The 17,246-nt window shown below is 41.3% G+C and overlaps 1 protein-coding gene across 1 annotated transcript in view; it reads left to right on the top strand.

Annotated features, from left to right (window-relative positions):
- Window positions 1-10,343: 10,343 nt before the first annotated feature.
- LOC139752654 (uncharacterized) overlaps window positions 10,344-17,246 on the top strand; it is an 80,267-nt gene continuing 73,364 nt past the window's right edge. The window contains exons 1-2 of the mRNA XM_071668409.1: window positions 10,344-10,411; window positions 16,555-16,777. The gene's annotated coding sequence lies outside the window, so the exon portion shown is untranslated. The remainder of the gene's footprint in view (window positions 10,412-16,554; window positions 16,778-17,246) is intronic.

Genomic DNA, 17,246 nt, shown 5'->3' with positions numbered 1-17,246 from the left:
TGCCTGTAACACTGGTCAACTTGAAAGTCGCAAAAAAAAAAAAAAAATCTTAGGCTTGCAAATTTTACAGATCTTCCCATTGCTCTTGGCAAGAAAAAATGGGATATTATTAAAATGAAAGCGAATAGCACTTTGTTAACATACTGGGTCAAAATACTGTCTATCCTAAAAAGCCTGAGAATTGAATATTGCCTGTGAGTTATAAAACCTTACTCTTTTCATTTGCTAAAGCATTTCTTTCATCGAACCTCTTTACTCAAACTGTCAGTCACTAGAACTTTCTTCTGGTTAGATATTCTTTACAAAGAAAATTTTTTGGAAACTTTAGTTTGCTGAGTATTGCATACCATAGATATTCAGGCAAAACTACGTAATCATTAATATATTATCAAGATCCCGCAATAATACATATATCCAAGACTACCTTCAGTGGCATCACTGACCAGTACACAAGACCATAACCAAGACATTAACCAACCTTCTGACTTGTCTATATAAAACATCCCCTTTCATAGGGGATAACTTAAAGTACATTCTTAAACTTCGCTGATATTTATCACATTTCGCTTTGTAAAGTGTCTCGTAAAGTGTGGCTGTGTAGCAAGGCGCTCATTATGACTGCTGACCGCGTCCTAACAAATGAGATCTTTATTCATCCCGGCACAGTAGCCTCAGCTTCTGTCTCTGACAACCTCCAATTACAGAAAGTCTGGTTAATTAATTCGTGGTGATATATGTTTGTGCTAGGATTGCTTCCACTTATCATTCTTTGTTATTCATCTCCTTTCTTTCGTACGTCTCTTTTGTTAGTTGTGATGATAATTTGACTTTGAAAACAACTAAATTTTGCATCTCTAATGAATGATATGGACGGACGTTTGTATATTGGTCCTCTCATTTTTTTCTTGATCGATTTTATCAGAACTACTACCCATATAAAACATGAAATGTTTGCCCACATTATGAACAGTATTACAAGTGTTCGGATTATCTAGAGATGACATTCAATGCCAAGCCCAGCCTCTAGAAGGAACGGTGGAAGGTGATCAGGTGAGCCTGTAGCAACAAATTCACTCGAGCTGATGAGAATATTCACATCATAAGTACTTACTTATTGCTAGATCCTCACCATACCCCGAGATCTCCCGCTCCTTCCATACCCCATTACTACCATTTTACAAGTACCCCGTTGGCTGTCGCCCAACGACCCTACCCACGCACCACAGCCCAACAAGTATTAAGCCTTTCCCTTCTTTCTCTTTTTCATCATGCTGTCTTAGTTTAAATGTTTTACTCCTTTTCTTTCAAGATTTTCTATCTTACTTTTCCAAATTATTTTCCATTAGTATCTCGTATTAGCATCCCGGAGGATCAGGGAAAAAATATTGCGCACGTATCTCTTATGTGCCGAAAAAAGCAACTAAGAGAACGGGACCAGGGGCTTGATATACTCCCATCCTACAGCAATTCTGTATTTTCTAAAAGTATGATTAAAAGAAGGCTTTAATGGTGAGAAATTATCAAAAATGTGAGAAAGGAAGAGGAGACGACACTTCTTATGAAGATGGCACTGTGGATCGCGTGAAAAGAGTATACGGTAGTGAGTCAATATTTATGTGGGGTTAGAATAAGAAGAGACTTCTAGAGGTGGGTAAAGTTAAGTGCTTATGCACCTGGTAGTATGAGGTTTGAAGAGGAAAGAGGTACTTTGTAGGAGATACTGACGGAGAACTTCGGCAGTTTTGATGCAAGATTTGGAATTTTGGTTCGAGGGAATCTAAATGCAAAAGTCGGTGATGTGGAAGTATATCGTATAATTCTGTTAATATAGGGTACCAACTGTAAATGGTAATGAGGAAAAAATGTCGAGTTGTGTCCTGGAAGAGATTTGGTAATTGGGAAAACTAAGAAATAATGATGACAGATGACAGGGCTTGGATTTTAGCGGACATTATTGGTTTACGAATATGTACTAATTGACAGGCTGCAAAGAACTTAATGAATGTGAACACACTGAAAAAGCCGGCAAGTGGAGCATCTGATCATTTCTTGGTAGCGGCAAGTATGAAAGCTTATAGCTGTTTTAGGCAAAGCGGGAATAACATGTATGTGCGAGTGCTGGAGGTGAGTGAGCTTGGAAAACAGTCCTTTCTACATAGATAGCATTAGCAGTTGAGTGAAGAATGCCAATGAGTGAGTGAGTGTAGATTAAATAAGGAGAGCGGAAGAGGAGTGGAAGGTAACTAAGAAAACAGTGCTTATAAGTGCGGATAAACTTTAGATGGTTTGTGGAAGGTGGGATGTAGGCGTATGAGTAAGTGGTGATATAGGGTTATCAAATCTCTAGTGAAAGAGAGAAAGGAGATATATAGACAGTTTCTACAGGGATGGAGTGCGAGTGACTGAGGGGAGTGCAAGAGAGAAAGGTACAAGAGCTGAAAAAGATGGCAAATGGGATGAGAAACTATCGATAGGCCTCAGAGAAAACACGAACATGTTTTGGAAGAGGTGAGCTATTTGATAAGAGTTCAAATTGGCAGCGGCAAAAAGGAAAGCACATGGGGAGTAGGTAATAGGAAAAGAAGACGAAAAAAGAAATGGAGTGTTACAAAAGACTGTTGAATATGGTATATGAAAGGATGACGGATGAGGTGATGGTGTACGGGGCGAGGAAGACATGGAAATGGTATGGTGAAAAAAGAAAAAGTAGTGATACCCTTCCATGACATGAAGTTTATGTAAAGATGAAAAGTGTATGGAATGGCATTTGAGTTTCTCAAGAAAGGGATTGACTATTCCTTATTTGTTTGGCTATTGGACGTTTGTATGGTCAAAATGAGGTGCCGAGGACAGATGGAATACACATATATAGTGCCTTCATGTAAAGAAATGGGAGCAAAAGTGAGTGTTCAAATTACAAAGGTATAAGTCTGTTTATGTGTCTGGTAAAATTTATGAGAGGGTGGTAGCATGCACAGAGCGTCTGATTCGGGAGGAGCAATATGACTTCAGGAGCGGTGGATGTGTGGACCAAGTGTTGCTTTGAAGAGATTATTTGAGAAACCCTTGGAGAGTCACCTGCATGTGACTTTTATGGAGCTTGTAAAAACGTATGATCTGGTTGACAGAGAGGCCACGTGGAAGGTACTACACATGTATACGATTAATGAAAACTTACTGAATGCAGTAAGGAGTTTTTACCGGGAGAGAAAGGCACGCGTGTAAATAGCGATTGAGGAGAATGAGTGATTACCGGTGAAGGTAGGTTGGCGTCAAGGATGTGTGATGTCGAAGAAGTTGTTTAGTTTATCTGTGGGCGGGATGGTGAGGAAGGTGAATGCAAAGTTTTAGATCAAGTGACAGGTCTACGTTATGCTGGAGAAGTGGAAAAGGCATGGAACGTGACACAACACTGGTGGCCGAATCTAGAGTGAAGCTCCAGAAGCTGATGAATGAATTTTGGAGAACGTGTGAAAAGAGAAAGTTTAGAGCATACATTAATCGAGATAACATAGTGATATGAAGTGTAAGTATGAAGGGGAAGGATCTGGAGGACGTGCCGTGCTATATTCTTGGGAGTAGACGTGGGCTGACCTGAAATGAAATGCCCTAGAACGATATGTAATGAGACATAAGTTGTTCTAATGAGGAATTACAACATAAGAGAAGGATGCGATAATGAATGGAGTCTGATGAGAGTTCTAGCCGCTGAGATGATTTGGACTTGTGGAAAGAATGAGAAAAAGAAAGACAAAAAAGACTTACTAAAAGGATCTACATGTCATAGGTGGTGGGTGGGGGGAAGCAAGGAGGAGGGGGAAGACAGAACTATGAATGTTGTAGGGTATCGGAGCCTGAGCATTCAGAAAAGTGAGAGATGTACATAGGATAGAATAAATTCGATTGAAGTTCTATATGGGTGCGACGTGTTGTCACTAAAATGAACCAGGGCAAAGGAAGAGGTCAAAGGTAAACCATGAATAAACTGTGAGGTTTGGCTGTGGTTGGAAGAAATTGGGCTCGGTACATTACATAGAGAGAATGAGTGAGGAGAGATTAATAAAGGGGTTGTGTGTGTTGGGGGTGGAGGGAAGGGGGAGAAGCGAGAGACCAAATTGCAGGTGGAGGGATGGCGTGAAAAAGATTTTGAGCGATCGGATCCTGAACATGCAGGAGGGTGAAAGGAGTGCAAGAAATAGAGTGAATTGGAACGATGTGGTATACCGGGGTCGACGTGCTGTCAGTGGATTGAACCAGGGCATGTGAAGCTTCTGGAGTAAACCATGGAAAGGGCTGTAGGGCCTGGATGTGGAAAGGGAGCTGTGATCTCGGTGCATTACACATGACAGCTAGAGACTGAGTGAGAACGAATGTGGCCTTTTTTGCCTGTTCCTGGCGCTGCCTCGCTGGAGGGGGGGATGATGTGGGATATGTTATTTCATGTGTGGCGGGGTGGCGACGAGAATGGATGAAGGCAGCATGGATATGTACATGTGTATATATGTATATGTCTGTGTATGTATATGTATGTGTACGTTGAAATGTATATGTATGTATATGTGCGTGTGTGGGCGCTTATGTATATACATGTTTATGTGGGTGGGTTGGGCCATTCCTCGTCTGTTTCCTTGCGCTACCTCGCTAATGCTGGAGACGGCGGTTGATACGATAAAAGATAACATTACATGTCCATGGAAAGACACATTTTCGCATGTGCACCACGGGTCAGTTTCGAACCCTAGGTAGGGCGTCTGGCCATCCCGGGCTCATGAAGGTTGAAAGACATGGATACCAGAAATCTAGTGTTTTCTCCTGTGCCCCAACCTCATCTCAGTGAGGGTAACAGATTTTAATATGTTGCGGCTCCGATGGTGTGAAAAAACATATCGTTGGAAAGACAAATGTATACACACGACGGGTCGGATTCGAATCGTGAGTAGAGTGTGCGGCCATCTCGGCCACACGGAGGATTCGGACCTTGAGTAGGGCGTCCGTCCACCACGTCCACACTTCGTGTAAAGAGAGAGGTTATTTGGAATTTGAGTTTGAACTAAGAGAACTTGCAAAAAGTGGAGTGTTTTAGATATGTGGGAGTGGATGGGACAACAAATGGAACCATGATAGATGAAGTGAGCCATACTGTGGGTGAGGGAGCAAAAGGTCCTGGGTACATAAAGGAATGTGTGGAAAGGTCAATCTTTAAAGGAAAAAGAGCGTATGTTTGATGGTATGTGAGGGAGCTGAAGAAGGTGTGCTGAAACGGTGTGAACATATGGATAGGATGAGTCAGGAGAGGATGACTTAGAGGGTACACATGTCAGAAGTGGAGGAAAGAAGGTAAATAGGTAAGCCAAGGAGGAGGTGAAAGGTAGTGAAAGATGCTTTGAAGGCTCGGGGCCTGAACAAGCAGAAGGGTACAAGGCACGCAAGGGATACAGTGAATTGGAGCGATATGGTTCGCAGGGAACAACGCTCTGTCAGTATGCTGAGCCAGAGAATAAGCGAGGTTGGGGGAAACTACGGAAAAGTCTGAGGTGCCTATTAATTGATAGGCTTCCTCTGGTTCCGGTGCATGATACATGACAACTAGAGAATGGATATGGGCGAATGCTGCCATTTCTTCGCTTGCTTCTCTGGCGCTACCTCTTTAACGCGGAAAGTGGTGAACATGTATGAAAATACACTACACAACGTATGACAACAAAGTCAAACTGGTTCTCTACGACAAAAGCTAAACAATAAGCAAACTGCTTATGAACAACCAGCTTTACAAATAATAAAACACAATACAAGAATCCAACATAGTTTATGAATTCGTTTGTCAAAAGGAGACTGTGAGCTTCTTACCAACATGACCTATGTGGGAAGCACAACCTGCACACTGTCCAAGACACCTACAAGAAGGCTTCATCAAACTACATGTCACCAAGAAGCATAACACTACCCTCAAACGAGAGACTGTTGTTAACTCTACAAGGATACCACGCCGTGAACAAAACGCAGGACGCCTACACGTCGACGAAGCACTATCAAGGAACAACCAAAAATCAACAACCAGAACAACGGCCCAGACAAGATACTTCAACTAAACATCCTAACATAGCGTTACAATCAATGACCGCGCAGCGCTACATGTACGTCCGCCTATAGTTATTATCCAGCCTCACCCAGCTACCCGCAATAAGAACGAGTATCCTTCGTAGTTTGCAGGCTGAAGAAATTCAATAACCATTTATAGAGAAAGGTTCGTTTGTTCCTTATCAAGAATCTTCATTGCGAGTGGATCTAGATCCATAACTATAAACAGCGCAAGAAGAGGATAGTAGTTTCACCTGCGTTGGCCCTTCCAGCAGGAGATAACTACACGACTTGGAACTTGAGGCGTTTCACGCTCCCGACCTTTATCCTTTCCACCCCACTACCCCGTGTCCAACTTGATCATAACCTTCGCCAGTGCAAGGTCCAGACACAGGTGTGTGTAAAGTGCAAAGTCCTGATATTGCGGTGTCTGAACAATGCCCGCGAAGGAAAGAACATCTTCGCACAGCCCAACAAATACAGAACTCCTCTGGCTCCTCCGCCAACACAAACCAATCACGACCTCACGTACCAGCTGATGTTAATAAACTTACTACCACCCATCCTATTCCTGCACCAAATACTAATGCTTCTAACCTCCTCACACGTCAAGCAAAGATGCATGCTGACTCTCTAAAGCCACATACCTGAGAAAGAAAGATGTCACAGAGTTTAAGTGTTTTATTTAACGCTAATACACAGTACAGCCTCCCCCTGAACTTCCCTCACACAAGCAACCATTCACACCGCACTGACTATCCTACCCAAATTACTTATATCCCCACTTCCCTCGCGTCCTCCACAAATGCTACAGCCCAGGCCAACAATAGCAATACCTCAAACCTTTCCTTGATACCCCGAAACGTAACCCTCTCCTCCAAAATCACCTCTGCTTCCCTCACGCAGTTCCCACAACCACCTCCCAAACCATCACTCCCACTTTCCAACGGTTAAGATGCACACTACACGGCTCTATTATCCTTTGAACCATATACGCAAGACCCAACACTAGCATCCCACTACACGACCTATACATGTTTTCAAACACACACATATCCCCGTCTATCTTCTGGAAGATCTTGATACTTAACATAAAGCATTTCACCATAATAGGAACAATCCTCTCAAGGATGACCTATTTCATCTATATTCTCTCAAAAGTCTTAACTTCCTAGTGCCTAGAAATCATACCTGCTTCTCTGGTAATGGAGGAAAAGGCAGATCAGACCTCGTCCTCTCCATTCAGAACCGCTAATTACCTTCATCACTTTTTCTTTCCCGGGCCTCGATGTGGGTCCCATCAAATCCCTCTCTTCCTTCACCTCTCACCTTACCCTATACTCATCCCATCACCTCCACATTATTATTACAACGAGGCTGACTGGGACCCTCAAAATTTCTGACTCATCACACACATCACTAGTCATGAAAATCAATCGATTACATTAACAGACACACAGATAAAACACATACATCAGACAATCATACATGCAGCCGACACACCTGTCACAAAAACACTTACACCTTGAGATACTCCCCCTCCGCAAAATCCAAAAGAATCTCGTGATCCCGTCGCCAGTTTGACCAGAACAGACATCGATTAGGGCAATTAAAGTGGGATCTTACTACACTACGCAACCACATCCTCAACAGCCTTGTAGAAGACCACAACAGACATTGGAACTTATTAATCAACACTACAAAGCAAAGCCGAGTTAAATCCCCTCAAGACGTTTGGAAACCATCCGCAGACTCAAAGGTAAACCCAAAATAGAATCATACGGGCTCAAAAATAACAACACAGTTTATCAAAACCCTATAAACATTGTCAACACTTTTCGGAGTTATTGGGAGAGTGTATTTCAACCACATCCACCACATCCCTTTGCTCATGAAAACACCCAGTCACATAGTATATACAAAGTAGACCTAGCCACTATTGCCCAAATCAAATCAGAGACTTGCGCTTCCTTACAGGTGACCACATGCTCATAACTCCCACGTTTAATGAGGTCAAACTTTTCTCCTAAAAAAAAAAAAAGTAGCCCCATGTAACTTGGGCATTGTTTGCCAATTACTCACATTTTCCTCATAACACCATTAAAGCATTAATAACTGCCCTCTGCAATGCTTCACTAACCTCCGGCTATTTTCCAGCCAACTTTAATGCTGCAGCTACCGCAATGATCAAAAAAGAAAAAAAAAAATAGATCGAGTGTAGACACCTAAGCTATGAACCAGTTGGCTTACTCAAGTCTATCGGGAAAACCTTTAAAAGAATCACTAACAACAAACTCACGCTACACCTGACAAGCAACAATCTCCTCTCACATAAACAGTTTGGCTTTGAACTACAGTACTCCACCCAAGAAAAACATAACATAATTACCAGCTATTTACATTACAAACATACATACAAAATGACTGCCCTCATCACAAAAGATGTTGAAAAGACCTTTTTTGGCTGTCTGGCACAAAGGCTTGTGGTACAAATTAAGCAACCAATATAAACATCCACGTCCCATAATATAACTCGTCGAATTACTTAAGTAACAGAACGATGCAAATCAAATACAAAAAATCCTATTCATATTACTTTGCCCTTAATTCTGGTGCACTTCAAGGTTCCGTGCTGGCCTCCACACAATATATTCTCGACACAGACGACTTACCCGAACCGCTATACGCTGACTCTAGGACTTCACAATACGCAGATACGTAATTCAGCTATAAGAGCTATGACGCTATTGATATTAGCATTATTGCTCAGAGAGAGAGAGAGAGAGAGAGAGAGAGAGAGAGAGAGAGAGAGAGAGAGAGAGAGAGAGATTGATCACGTTCCGTTATAGGAGTTGAAATGGAGAATAAAATCAGACCCTGCAAAATCAAACATTTACTCTTTCAACGTACGACAGAGACGCAACCTACGTTTGTCTACGCTCCCGCGTACACCGTCATTCTCCAATCCAGCACTGTACAACGGTTAAAATATAAGTTCACCTAAAGATGAACAAACGCATTTAAACGAAGGCAGTTATTGCAGGAGCGGAGTTCGTAGAAATATATAGATCTATAAATATTTATGCAAATGTTAAAACCAAATTATATACCTACAAAGTCCTAGAAGCACTAGAGCATGCAGCTAAAACAAACTTCTGCCCCCTCCAGTTAAGTCGGAATAAAGCACTGAGCTGGATCTTTAACATCAGATTGCATGACTTCACCGAGAATGTAGAACTGCACGAGAAAGCAAAGTTGTCAGCCTTAAACCTTTGTGATGGGCAACTGGAACGTTTTGAGCTCCACCATGACTCCTGGATACTATTTTTCTGTAACCTCTTCGGTACAGACATCCCTAATAATCTCTTCAACAGACACCCTGGAAACTATCCTAATCCCATATATCAAACAAGCAAATAGATTTCTGAGTGGCTTCAAAAAACAAAATCCCTACAAAAACTGCGACGACAAATTCAGTGACCAGCGTCATAAGCAAAGCAATCCTCTCCACACACCCTCCCGCTCCTCCTCCTCCTCCTTGAATTTCGTTTTTTTTTTTTATATTTTGATGACACTAAACAAAGAAATCTGTATCCACACATCCCTGACCTGCCCTTCCTCAGTTGCTCTGTCCTGTCTTATCCACACCAAACCTATTCAATGCACGTTAGCTTGAGCCTTTACCTTCTACTTAACCTCACTTCCTCAAGAACTGACTCCAACGTTTCCCTTCCTCTGACGGGTCCTTTTTTTCATCATCCATTCATTCATTCAACTGCAATTATTCCAAGCTGCTCCATCCTGAAGATGATTTGATGGATTTAAATCGAAATGTCGAGATAACCCTTGCAGGTTTCTTGCACAAGCTCCCCAGCCATGCATAAGGAGATAATACGCAAATTGAAGAACTTAGAAAGAATGTGAAAAAAGAAAAATATCTGGTGATCTTAACGGAATATGTTAACAAAAAAACCTGCTACCAACTAATATTGTTATTTGGTAATGATTCTTCAGAGAAATAACCTCCTAAATTGTATTTTGCTTATCAGGAGTCTTGTATACCAACTAAACATGTACGAAAACAATGTTGTGATAATCTATGTAAACTTTTTGTTTTATGTATATTACGTTAGCATTGTCATGCGTAATCTATAAATACATTCTGTATTGTGTTCATGGTGTATAAGAATATATTAATGACCACTTGGTAACTGAGGTAGCCATACTGGAAGTGAGGATGGTATGTTGTGGCGCAGCCTAGAGTCACTTGTTTAACGGCTGGTCTGGTGAGAGGTTCAGTGCGGAGGGACGGTCTTGGACTCTGGATTTCTTGGTAAGCTGTTACATTCTATACCGCTCGAGTTAGATCTGGTTGTGGTCGAGTACAGAGTTGAAACCTCAATTACTCTGTTATGTAAATATGTATATAGGTCCATTATTAAATCCTGGTTCTGTGTTGTGAAGGCATTGACCTAGATGACCGATGTTCCAGTATCTCTTTATTAATAAGTAAATAGCTTTTCTTCTTCCCATAAATAATTTAACTTTTGCTTGCTCAATCATTTTCCTAGTGTCCTTTATCTTCGACTGTTCTTGACAATTTTCTTAACGACAAGTTTCATTTGTTTCACTATTCAAGTGTTTCGTCATTGACAAGAAAGGGGTTTTCATGATAAATTGGAGGCCCGTTTGGGAGGATTTCCTTTTCAAGGAAGACTTTTATATCATTTAGAGTTAAGTTCTACGGTGCAAAACTGGAGGAAGTAAAGTGTTTTAGATATCTGGGAGTGGATCTGGCAGCGGATGGAACCATGGAAGCGGAAGTGGATCATAGGGTGGGGGAGGGGGCGAAAATCCTGGGAGCCTTGAAGAATGTGTGGAAGTCGAGAACATTATCTCGGAAAGCAAAAATGGGTATGTTTGAAGGAATAGTGGTTCCAACAATGTTGTATGGTTGCGAGGCGTGGGCTATGGATAGAGTTGTGCGCAGGAGGATGGATGTGCTGGAAATGAGATGTTTGAAGACAATGTGTGGTGTAAGGTGGTTTGATCGAGTAAGTAACGTAAGGGTAAGAGAGATGTGTGGAAATAAAAAGAGCGTGGTTGAGAAAGCAGAAGAGGGTGTTTTGAAATGGTTTCGGCACATGGAGAGAATGAGTGAGGAAAGATTAACCAAGAGGATATGTGTGTCGGAGGTGGAGGGAACGAGAAGTGGGAGACCAAATTGGAGGTGGAAAGATGGAGTGAAAAGGATTTTATGTGATCGGGGCCTGAACATGCAGGAGGGTGAAAGGAGGGCAAGGAATAGAGTGAATTGGATCGATGTGGTATACCGGGGTTGACGTGCTGTCAGTGGATTGAATCAGGGCATGTGAAGCGTCTGGGATAAACCATGGAAAGCTGTGTAGGTATGTATATTTGCGTGTGTGGACGTATGTATATACATGTGTATGGGGGTGGGTTGGGCCATTTCTTTCGTCTGTTTCCTTGCGCTACCTCGCAAACGCGGGAGACAGCGACAAAGCAAAATATATATATATATATATATATATATATATATATATATATATATATATATATATATATATATATATATATATATATGTATATATATATATATATATATATATATATATATATATATATATATATATATATATATATATATATATATATATATATATTTTGAATGTCTACATTTTACTTTACGTATTCCTCGCGTGTCGTAGAAAGCGACTAGAGGGGACAGGAGCGGGGGGCCAGAAATCCTCCCCTCCTTGTATTAACTTTCTAAAATGGGAAACAGAAGAAGGAGTCACGCGGGGAGGGCTCATCCTCCTCGAAGGCTCAGAATGGGGTGCCTAAATGTGTGTGGATGTAACCAAGATGTGAAAAAAGGAGAGATAGGTAGTATGTTTGAGGAAAGGAACCTGGATGTTTTGGCTCTGAGTGAAACGAAGCTCAAGGGTAAAGGGGAAGAGGGGTTTGGGAATGTCTGGGGAGTAAAGTCAGGGGTTAGTGAGAGGACAAGAGCAAGGGAAGGAGTAGCAATACTCCTGAAACAGGAGTTGTGGGAGTATGTGATAGAATGTAAGAAAGTAAATTCTCGATTAATATGGGTAAAACTGAAAGTTGATGGAGAGAGGTGGGTGATTATTGGTGCATATGCACCTGGGAATGAGAAGAAAGATCATGAGAGGCAAGTGTTTTGGGAGCAGCTGAATGAGTGTGTTAGTGGTTTTGATGCACGAGACCGGGTTATAGTGATGGGTGATTTGAATGCAAAGGTGAGTAATGTGGCAGTTGAGGGAATAATTGGTATACATGGGGTGTTCAGTGTTGTAAATGGAAATGGTGAAGAGCTTGTAGATTTATGTGCTGAAAAAGGACTGATGATTGAGAATACCTGGGTTAAAAAGCGAGATATACATAAGTATACTTATGTAAGTAGGAGAGATGGCCAGAGAGCGTTATTGGATTACGTGTTAATTGACAGGCGTGCGAAAGAGAGACTTTTGGATGTTAATGTGCTGAGAGGTGCAACTGGAGGGATGTCTGATCATTATCTTGTGGAGGCTAAGGTGAAGATTTGTATGGGTTTTCAGAAAAGAAGAGTGAATGTTGGGGTGAAGAGGGTGGTGAGAGTAAGTGAGCTTGGGAAGGAGACCTGTGTGAGAAAGTACCAGGAGAGACTGAGTACAGAATGGAAAAAGGTGAGAACAATGGCAGTAAGGGGAGTGGGGGAGGAATGGGATGTATTTAGGGAATCAGTGATGGATTGCGCAAAAGATGCTTGTGGCATGAGAAGAGTGGGAGGTGGGTTGATTAGAAAGGGTAGTGAGTGGTGGGATGAAGAAGTAAGAGTATTAGTGAAAGAGAAGAGAGAGGCATTTGGACGATTTTTGCAGGGAAAAAATGCAATTGAGTGGGAGATGTATAAAAGAAAGAGACAGGAGGTCAAGAGAAAGGTGCAAGAGGTGAAAAAAAGGGCAAATGAGAGTTGGGGTGAGAGAATATCATTAAATTTTAGGGAGAATAAAAAGATGTTCTGGAAGGAGGTAAATAAAGTGCGTAAGACAAGGGAGCAAATGGGAACTTCAGTGAAGGGCGCAAATGGGGAGGTGAAAACAAGTAGTGGTGATGTGAGAAGGAGATGGAGTGAGTATTTTGAAGGTTTGTTGAATGTGTTTGATGATAGAGTGGCAGATATAGGGTGTTTTGGTCGAGGTGGTGTGCAAAGTGAGAGGGTTAGGGAAAATGATTTGGTAAACAGAGAAGAGGTAGTGAAAGCTTTGCGGAAGATGAAAGCCGGCAAGGCAGCAGGTTTGGATGGTATTGCAGTGGAATTTATTAAAAAAGGGGGTGACTGTATTGTTGACTGGTTGGTAAGGTTATTTAATGTGTGTATGACTCATGGTATGGTAAGGTGCCTGAGGATTGGCGGAATGCGTGCATAGTGCCATTGTACAAAGGCAAAGGGGATAAGAGTGAGTGCTCAAATTACAGAGGTATAAGTTTGTTGAGTATTCCTGGTAAATTATATTGGAGGGTATTGATTGAGAGGGTGAAGGCATGTACAGAGTATCAGATTGGGGAAGAGCAGTGTGGTTTCAGAAGTGGTAGAGGATGTGTGGATCAGGTGTTTGCTTTGAAGAATGTATGTGAGAAATACTTAGAAAAGCAAATGGATTTGTATGTAGCATTTATGGATCTGGAGAAGGCATATGATAGAGTTACTAGAGATGCTCTGTGGAAGGTATTAAGAATATATGGTGTGGGAGGAAAGTTGTTAGAAGCAGTGTAAAGTTTTTATCGAGGATGTAAGGCATGTGTACGTGTAGGAAGAGAGGAAAGTGATTGGTTCTCAGTGAATGTAGGTTTGCGGCAAGGGTGTGTGATGTCTCCATGGTTGTTTAATTTGTTTATGGATGGGGTTGTTAGGGAGGTAAATGCAAGAGTTTTGGAAAGAGGGGCAAGTATGAAGTCTGTTGTGGATGAGAGAGCTAGGGAAGTGAGTCAGTTGTTGTTCGCTGATGATACAGCGCTGGTGGCTGATTCATGTGAGAAACTGCAGAAGCTGGTGACTGAGTTTGGTAAAGTGTGTGGAAGAAGAAAGTTAAGAGTAAATGTGAATAAGAGCAAGGTTATTAGGTACAGTAGGGTTGAGGGTCAAGTCAATTGGGAGGTGAGTTTGAATGGAGAAAAACTGGAGGAAGTGAAGTGTTTTAGATATCTGGGAGTGGATCTGGCAGCGGATGGAACCATGGAAGCGGAAGTGAATCATAGGGTGGGGGAGGGGGCGAAAATTCTGGGAGCCTTGAAGAATGTGTGGAAGTCGAGAACATTTTCTCGGAAAGCAAAAATGGGTATGTTTGAAGGAATAGTGGTTCCAACAATGTTGTATGGTTGCGAGGCGTGGGCTATGGATAGAGTTGTGCGCAGGAGGATGGATGTGCTGGAAATTAGATGTTTGAGGACAATGTGTGGTGTGAGGTGGTTTGATCGAGTGAGTAACGTAAGGGTAAGAGAGATGTGGAAATAAAAAGAGCGTGGTTGAGAGAGCAGAAGAGGGTGTTTTGAAGTGGTTTGGGCACATGGAGAGAATGAGTGGGGAAAGATTGACCAAGAGAATATATGTGTCAGAGGTGGAGGGAAGGACAAGTGGGAGACCAAATTGGAGGTGGAAAGATGGAGTGAAAAAGATTTTGAGTGATCGGGGCCTGATCATGCAGGAGGGTGAAAGGCGTGCAAGGAATAGAGTGAATTGGAACGATGTGGTATACCGGGGTCGACGTGCTGTCAGTGGATTGAACCAGGGCATGTGAAGCGTCTGGGGTAAACCATGCAAAGTGTGTGGGGCCTGGATGTGGAAAGGGAGCTGTGGTTTCGGTGCATTATTACATGACAGCTAGAGACTGAGTGTGAACGAATGGAGCCTTTGGTGTTTTTCCTAGCGCTGCCTCGCACACATGAGGGGGGAGGGGGTTGTTATTCCATGTGTGGCGAGGTGGCGATGGGAACAAACAAAGACAGACAGTATGAATTATGTACATGTATATATATATGTATATGTCTGTGTGTGTATATATATGTGTACATTGAGGTGTATAGGTATGTATATTGTGCGTGTGTGGACATGTATGTATATGCATGTGTATGTGGGCGGGTTGGGCCATTCTTTCGTCTGTTTCCTTGCGCTACCTCGCTAACGCGGGGGACAGCGACAAAGCAAAATATATAAATAAATAAATAGAATATATATATATATATGTATATATATATATATATATATATATATATATATATATATATATATATATATATATATATATATATATATATATATATATATGTATACATATATATATATATATATATATATATATATATATATATATATATATATATATATATATATATATATATATATATATATATATATATATTGGAAAGGATCACAATTTTGCGCGTGATCAAGATATTCCTATGAGTCCACGGGGAAAATGAAACACGAAAAGTTCCCATGTGCACTTTCGTGTAATTATCACATCATCAGGGGAGACACAAGAGAGAAATATAACAGTCAGTTGATATACATCGAAGAGAGGAAGCTAGGACGCCATTTGGTTAGCAAGTGACTGTGCGAATGGAAGTGGGGGGTGCGTCCTAGACTGACAACGAGCATGTCATGAAGTTATTTTGTGTACCAGAAGGGGAATTGTTTACAAATTTTATCAACAATAAAGTTATCCAATTTGAATAGACCTTCACTGATATTAAGGTTATAATTCTTTGTGTATTTGATAATAGAAGATTCAATGATATTTCTCGTGGTACTGGAGTTGATAACTGAGATGGCATTACTCCAGTCAATTGAATGATCATAGTTTTTAACGTGATTAAACAAGGCATTTGATTCTTGTCTTGTTCTTATATTATATTCATGTTGCTTAAGTCTAACAGTAAGATCCTTACCAGTCTGCTCAACATAAAACTTATCACAATTTCTAACTCTGGCAAAACAGTTATTGCTCAGTCCTAAAGAAAATATGTAAGCACAATTACTTTTACTGTTAGAGATCGCAAGTACTGACTTTGTCGACTTTCAAAATCTTACCTTTGGATAAGTTGTTTACATGATCCAAGTATAAGCACACAGGTTGCCCAAGAGCGATGACTATCCTCCTGAAACCTTAATATTTCGTCAGAGTATCGGAAATGGAAATACCGGAGGATCCTCTCTGCCATTAACCTATGAGTCGTGACATCACACAAACGACCTTTTCCACCGGCATTGTGCAAATAAGATCACTTGCTGTCGTGTTGATGACATAATTTACTTCACGCTTCGTTCTGTCTTTTATACCACCACTTGATTTTTTACTAGTTTAACTAAAACCCTAGTGATACTTCTCGATTAAATTGATAAGTATACAGTTACATCAGATTTAACAAAGTCATTTGTTTGTAACACAGACGATGGTTCAAAATGCCAAGGAGGCTATTCAAGCTATGACGTCAAGAGTTAACGTTGTCTTGAGAGAGACTTCTCGCTTCCTCCGGAAACGGGTTTATCTATACTTCAAGGCTGTGGCGTAGCAGGCGGTGCTTCAGTTATCTACGACCACTTGGCCTGTGCAGTACTGTGCTCGACATCCTTTCGTCTGAAACTTGTACTTCACTCTTAGGACGACGAAAGGTAATGTGATATTCCTTTTAAACTTTTGCTTTACTTGTCGTCATATGACCACCCATTATCATAGCTTTTCACTTAGTCTCAAGTATGTAATTTACACACTACAAGTGGCGATGGTATTCAAGGATGGTCCCTCACCCAATTGCAGCAGGTTGAACCTCATTATCAGCTGTGGTCCTTGGATAGGTTAGACTATACCATCTCTGTAGATCGAGGTAACGAGGGTGCCTAGGCCTAATGCTCTACCAGAGAGAATGTGTTTGACTAATGTATCATAATGGAATTTTCTTCCCTCAAGACAGAATTTAATAGCACCTCAGATATTGGCTGCGATCCCAATTATCACCGTATAATTACATACATAACACTCAAGTCCCAAATATCGTATACAAAGTTTCCGATAAGGGGAAAATCTGAGTTAGCTATCGTAAAGTTTATCTCTGTGAAGACAGCTCGGATTAGGTCGCTGAGC

This window comes from Panulirus ornatus, chromosome 13, assembly GCF_036320965.1.
Source record: "Panulirus ornatus isolate Po-2019 chromosome 13, ASM3632096v1, whole genome shotgun sequence".
NCBI classification, from domain to species: domain Eukaryota; kingdom Metazoa; phylum Arthropoda; class Malacostraca; order Decapoda; family Palinuridae; genus Panulirus; species Panulirus ornatus.
Note: the sequence above shows the minus strand (reverse complement) of the source record. Positions and strands in the feature narration are given on the sequence as shown.